Source organism: Apodemus sylvaticus, chromosome 22 (assembly GCF_947179515.1).
Source record: "Apodemus sylvaticus chromosome 22, mApoSyl1.1, whole genome shotgun sequence".
NCBI lineage: Eukaryota > Metazoa > Chordata > Mammalia > Rodentia > Muridae > Apodemus > Apodemus sylvaticus.
Window position 1 is genome coordinate 3,836,410 of NC_067493.1, and position 6,000 is coordinate 3,842,409.

General features: G+C 34.9%; 1 pseudogene; it reads left to right on the plus strand.

Annotated features, from left to right (window-relative positions):
* LOC127673217 (zinc finger protein 431-like) overlaps nucleotides 1-2,492 on the plus strand; it is a 34,179-nt pseudogene extending 31,687 nt beyond the window's left edge.
* Nucleotides 2,493-6,000: the final 3,508 nt, after the last annotated feature.

Sequence of the window (6,000 nt, forward strand, 5' to 3'; positions counted from 1 at the left end):
ATTAACGCTCCTTCTAAAATGGCACAGTGATTGTAAATTCTGAGTCCGAAAATAAGTGCAGAAATTGCCAAAATTATATGAATATTTTTTTGAAAAAGCATGTATTTCCTTTACATTGATGTTAGTACCACACTTTGTGTTGTATACATGTATGGGAAATATAGGATGCAGTGACTTTTGATGATGTACATGTGAAATTCACTGAGGAAGAGTGGAATTTGCTGGATCCTTCCCAGAAGAATCTCTACAAAGATGTGATGTTGGAAAACTACCTGAACCTCAAAGCTATTGGTAAGACTTATTTTTTTTTATAAAGGAAACAAATGTTTGTTGTATATTGATAGTCTTTTACTATTTTAATTGTGAATAATGAAGATTGAGCTGAAAAATTTAATTTCACTAAATTTTCACTGTAACATTCATGGTGCAGTGAAAATTCACAGTACCTTGAATTTTTCCTAATTTCCAATAGAATATCATTTAATTTTTTTATATTGTGTTTTAGGCTATAATGGGGAAGACGATCACCTTGAAGAACATTTTCAAAGTTGTACAAGACATGAAAGGTAATTTTCATGTGAAAGATGATACAAATTTGCCTCTGAGGAATTTTTCATATCTTTTGGAATCTCCAACGAAAAGCAAGAGTATGAAATAACAGTCCTTTAAGTGTAACTATGATTATAAGATCCAATATCTGATTTGTGTATCCCTTTGATAAGTAGCTACGGTAGAGCTGTGCAGTGGACCTGGCAATCTATATAGTCCCATAGTACTTAGATATTGCACATTGAATATTGAAAATTTATATCCTAAACATTCTAGTAAACAAATAGTCCATAGTAAAATTGGTGATACTCATATTCTTGTAGTAATATGATTAAGTTTTGTGAGAGGGCATTTTATGAGAATCAAGAATTTTGTTGTGGAGAAACATTAATCTATATTGCACATGTTATGAGGAATACAAAACCAAATAGTGTAAATGCAATGTGTAAACCTTTCATTTGTCATTTTTTAATTAGGTATATCATGTGTCCTGATGGATAGAAACCATGTGAGCATAGGGATATTGTAAGAAGCAACATAATTTTTTTTTCCTAAAGCAATGAGAATATATGTAGTATTCTTCTTTTGATAGACATTAGGAATATGATATATATTTGCAATTAATTGTTTTTCTAGTTTTATGGGGAACAGCCCCAAACTCATAGTGTAGAAAAAGTTGATGGGTAGTAGGAATTTGGAAATTCTGTGGGTCCTGGTTCACAGTCAAATGTGTTGTATTTCACAGTACAGTTAAAATTATGAATACAGTCAGTGTTATAAAGATCAAGGTTGTTCAAAGTTTATTAAAAGAGCTGAAATACATTATATAAAAATCCCATATTAAAAGAGGATGCTATAAATATGAGTCATGTAATAACCATCACATGTGTCTTGACTAATTCATGATGAGAGAGAACACCATGAACATACAAAGTGCTAAAACCTTAAGATCTGATGCTTCCTTGCCATTAGACCAAATTGTAATCATAATTCATATTGATTACATGATTGATCATAGTAATGAATGTACTAAAGATTACACATTTGCTCATTATCTTTGCAGGCATGTAAGAAGTCATAGTGGAGAGAAACCCTATGAGTGTAATCAATGTGGTAAAGCCTTTGCACAGCACAGTACTTTGCAATATCAGAAAAGAACATGTACTGGAGAGAAACCTTATAAATGTAATCAATGTGGTAAAGCCTTTTCATATCACAGTCATCTCCGAAGACATAAAAGAACACATACTGGAGAGAAGCCTTCTGAATGTAATCAATGTGGTAAAGCCTTTGCACAGCGCAGTCATCTCCAAAGACATAAACTGACACACACTGGAGAGAAACTTTATGAATGTAACCAATGTGGTAAAGCCTTTACAAGACCCTGTCATCTCCAATATCATAAAAGAACACATACTGGAAAGAAACTTTATGAATGTAACCAATGTGGTAAAGCCTTTACAAGACCCTGTCATCTCCAATATCATAAAAGAACACATACTGGAGAGAAACCTTATGAATGTAATCAATGTTTTAAAGCCTTTTCACGTCACAGTGATCTCCAAAGACATAAACTGACACATACTGGAGAGAAACCTTATGAATGTAACAAATGTGGTAAAGCCTTTGCAAGACCCAGTAATCTCCAAAATCATAAAAGAACACATACTGGAGAGAAACCCTATGAGTGTAATCAATGTGGTAAAGCCTTTGCATGTCACAGTAATCTCCAAAATCATAAAAGAACACATACTGGAGAGAAACCTTATGAATGCAATCAATGTTTTAAAGCCTTTTAACGTCACAGTGATCTCCAAAGACATAAACTGACACATACTGGAAAGAAACCTTATGAATGTAACAAATGTGGTAAAGCCTTTGCAAGACCCAGTAATCTCCAAAATCATAAAAGAACACATACTGGAGAGAAACCTTATGAATGTAATCAATGTTTTAAAGCCTTTTCACGTCACAGTAATCTCCAAAGACATAAGAAAACACATACTTGAGAGAAACCTTACAAATATAATCAATGTGGTAAAAACATTGAAACTCCCATTCATCTCCACTATGATCAAAGAACACATACCAGACAGAAACCTTATTAATGTAATTAATGTGGTAAAGTATATTCAGAAGGGAGATATCTGCAAATTCTCTGTTCTGGAGGAAAATCTACTGAATATAATAATGAATTAAGTAGGAGTTAAGGGGCTATCATATTGGACTATGATAGACATTGGTGCTGGGGATTATTTCCACTCTGGAGATGTTCCTTTTGATGCCTTAGCAAAGAAGATTGCTGCCTTTTACCCTTGTCTGAAGAGGTTCCTTGAGTTTATGTGAAAGAGATTGCTTTGGCAAAGTAAGTCATGAAAATCACCACATAGAATTTGTCCTTACAGTTTTTAACATGTGTAGAAAACTAAGAAATGAAAAATACAAAACATAAGGTTCAAAATGCAAGGCATCATCAGGAAGTTGAAGGAAGCTAAATCCTCTGATCTAGGATATTCAATGGTGTTAAAGGAATGGTTCCAATAGGGCAAGATTCCATCCAGTTAAACATAAGGATTTGCAGTTATATGAATGTGAAGTATATCATGTTAAGAATTATTATTACCTGGCTATTGTTTTCATGTGGAGATATAATGATACCAGTATGTGTCAAACTGAGAAGGGAACTTGATTGCTATTCTGGGTTTTCATTGTAATATCTGAAAGGAAAAGCTTAGGTCCAGGAATGGTGTTACATGACTTTTATCCAAGAGTTCACGAGTCAGAGACCTAGAGATCTCTGAGTTCAAGGTTATTCTACTAAGCAAGTTCCAGGACTGCCAATCTTAGGCAGTGAAGTTTTTGAAAAATAGAATGTGGGTGATAATGTAATGGAAGGACCATGTTTCAGCCACATCAAGTGACAGAACTCAGCAGCTTAGTCTATGCAGATCTGGATTTAGAGGCAAGAATAGAAGGGACTAATTAGACAATTAATGCTGGGTAGCTGTAGTTCAAGAATTAGAGGTGATGGAGAAGAAATCAGCATGACTGGGGTAAAATCTTCTGGGTAGAGTTTTCTGAGTGAAAAAGAGGGTGTGTTCCAGAGATAATCAAGGTTGGACCTAGTGGTGCAGCTGGACTTGTTAATGTATAAGAATCACCCAAGATGTACTGGTTTTGAATGCATCAAGTTGTCATGCAGAGCAGCTGAGGCTTGGCATCATTGAGTGATCATACGAAGGCTATGGGTTAAGCATTTTTTGCAGGAGGAGAACACAGCATCCTAAAGATACAAGTACCATGGGATGAGCAACAAGAACAGCAGGAACAGGAGAGTGGAGTTAACCAGAGCTTAGAGTGATACAGAGGGCAGAGCTGGAAAAGTGACCCAGTCTCTTTAGAGGACCAGAGATGATCATGTGTGTATCCCAGACATTTAAACAAGAAACTTGATATTGAAATAACCATGGAGACAGAGACCAGATTTTGAGATGTTAGAACTGTGTGTTACCTGCTCAGGAAAACTGCTTTAAGGGAATAAAACCACTCAAAGTGAAACACTTGTGCTTCAGTAAACAATGCACAAAGGAGTTATAGATCAGAATAATGCTTTGACCTCATACCTGGACTTGCAGAGTTTAGAGATTGCTCAGCTGGCTTTTGGTCTCTTTTAGGTACAGGATTTCCACAGAATGACCATTAGGAATGGTGAACTGTATCTTGTTTATATGAAGACATATGATGTGGTTTCTGTTTTTGAAAATATATGTGATTACTATTATATGAATCAATTAATCTCAGAAGAGTCTTTGAACTTAGAACTCTTAACGTTTTTTGAGACTGTTCTAGAGGATGGAGACATTTGAAGTAAGAGCTCATGTATTCTTCATGTTTAATTGTGATCCCTATACACTCATGTGTTTGTACAATCATGTGGGGGGCAGGCAGTGGAATATAGTAATTTAAATATGCTAAGCTAAGTTAGGGTCATTATGACATGGTGTGGCCTTGTTGGGGAAGGGCATCATTGTGGGGTGAGCTTTGGAATTCCTACCAGTGCTGCAGAGACCCCCTCCCCCATATTAGGTCCCTGGAAGACAGTCTCTTCCTAGTTGCCACTGGATAAAGATGGAGAACTCTCAGCTTCTACAGCATCATGACTCTCTGCATTCCTTATATGATGAAAATGGAATAAACCTCTCAAACTATAAGCCAGCCTCAATTAAATGGTTGCTTTTATAGGAGTTGCCTTGTTCATTATGACTTCTCATAGCAATGGACATGATAAGACAGAAACACCGTGAGTTCTTTTAATGTGGTCAAGACTTTGCACAATTCTGTAGTCTTCATTTTCATGAAAGAATGTGTGTTAGAGAGAAACTTTATGAATGTGTTTAGTATAATGAAACCTTTGCACACCTCTATAGTCTTCATCATTATGAAACTATTTATAGTGGAGAGAAATTCTATGAATGGCAGCAATGTGGTAAAGCCTCTATGTTATGAGATTCACTGAGTTTCAACACAATTCATACACCAGGTCAATGCAAATGATAAGAAGCTTTTGTAGTCAAATCATTACTGATTAATGCATTCTTGAAAAATATATTAAGAAGCTTATATGAAACACCCCATTCTGTCCCTACCCTGAGCCAGAGTTTGATACAGATTTCAAACCTGAAAACCACAAATTTCCATGCTAAGTTACAGCTATATTTCTCACCAATCAGGATTTTCTTCTGTTGTTACTCTAAGTGAAATGATACAGAATGTAGGTTTTATTTTTTAGCTTATCACTCCCATTGGTTTTTTCGTAGTTAGGAACAGGAATTTTATTTTGAGTAATAAAACATGGATAACAGAAATTATGGCTAAGAACAGTCATTATGTTTTGGGGAATAAATCAAATGATGAAACCTTGCCAAATATTTTTAAGTATGCAGGTCCCCTATGACCTGGTACATGAACTTGGTTACAACTCATGAATAAATGGAGGTTGGCAACCAAAAGGCAGTCCTTAGAGCAAGTTTTTTTCCTTGTTCCCAATATTTGTATATCATAGTCATCTTTGAAAATATAACAGAACACATATTGAAGAGAAATCTTATAATTGCAATCAATGTGATAAAATATTTTACAATAGTTAACTATGAATGCATAAAATACATCCTGGAGAGAAATGCTATGACTAAGCCATTTTGTAAAGAAAGACTTTGCATGTAGCAGTTCTCATAGAAACCATAAGGAAAAGCCATAATACAGAGAAACCTCATAAACATAGGCAATGTGTTAAAATTTTTACTTTCTAATATCTTTATACAAGAGTAAACTCTTTAGCATGCAATTAATCATTAAAGCCTTTGCATATCACAGTAGATTTTGAGAACTTCCAGGAATACCAAAAGTAATCTGTGACTAAATTGATTTTGGTAAGTTCTTTGCCAACACACC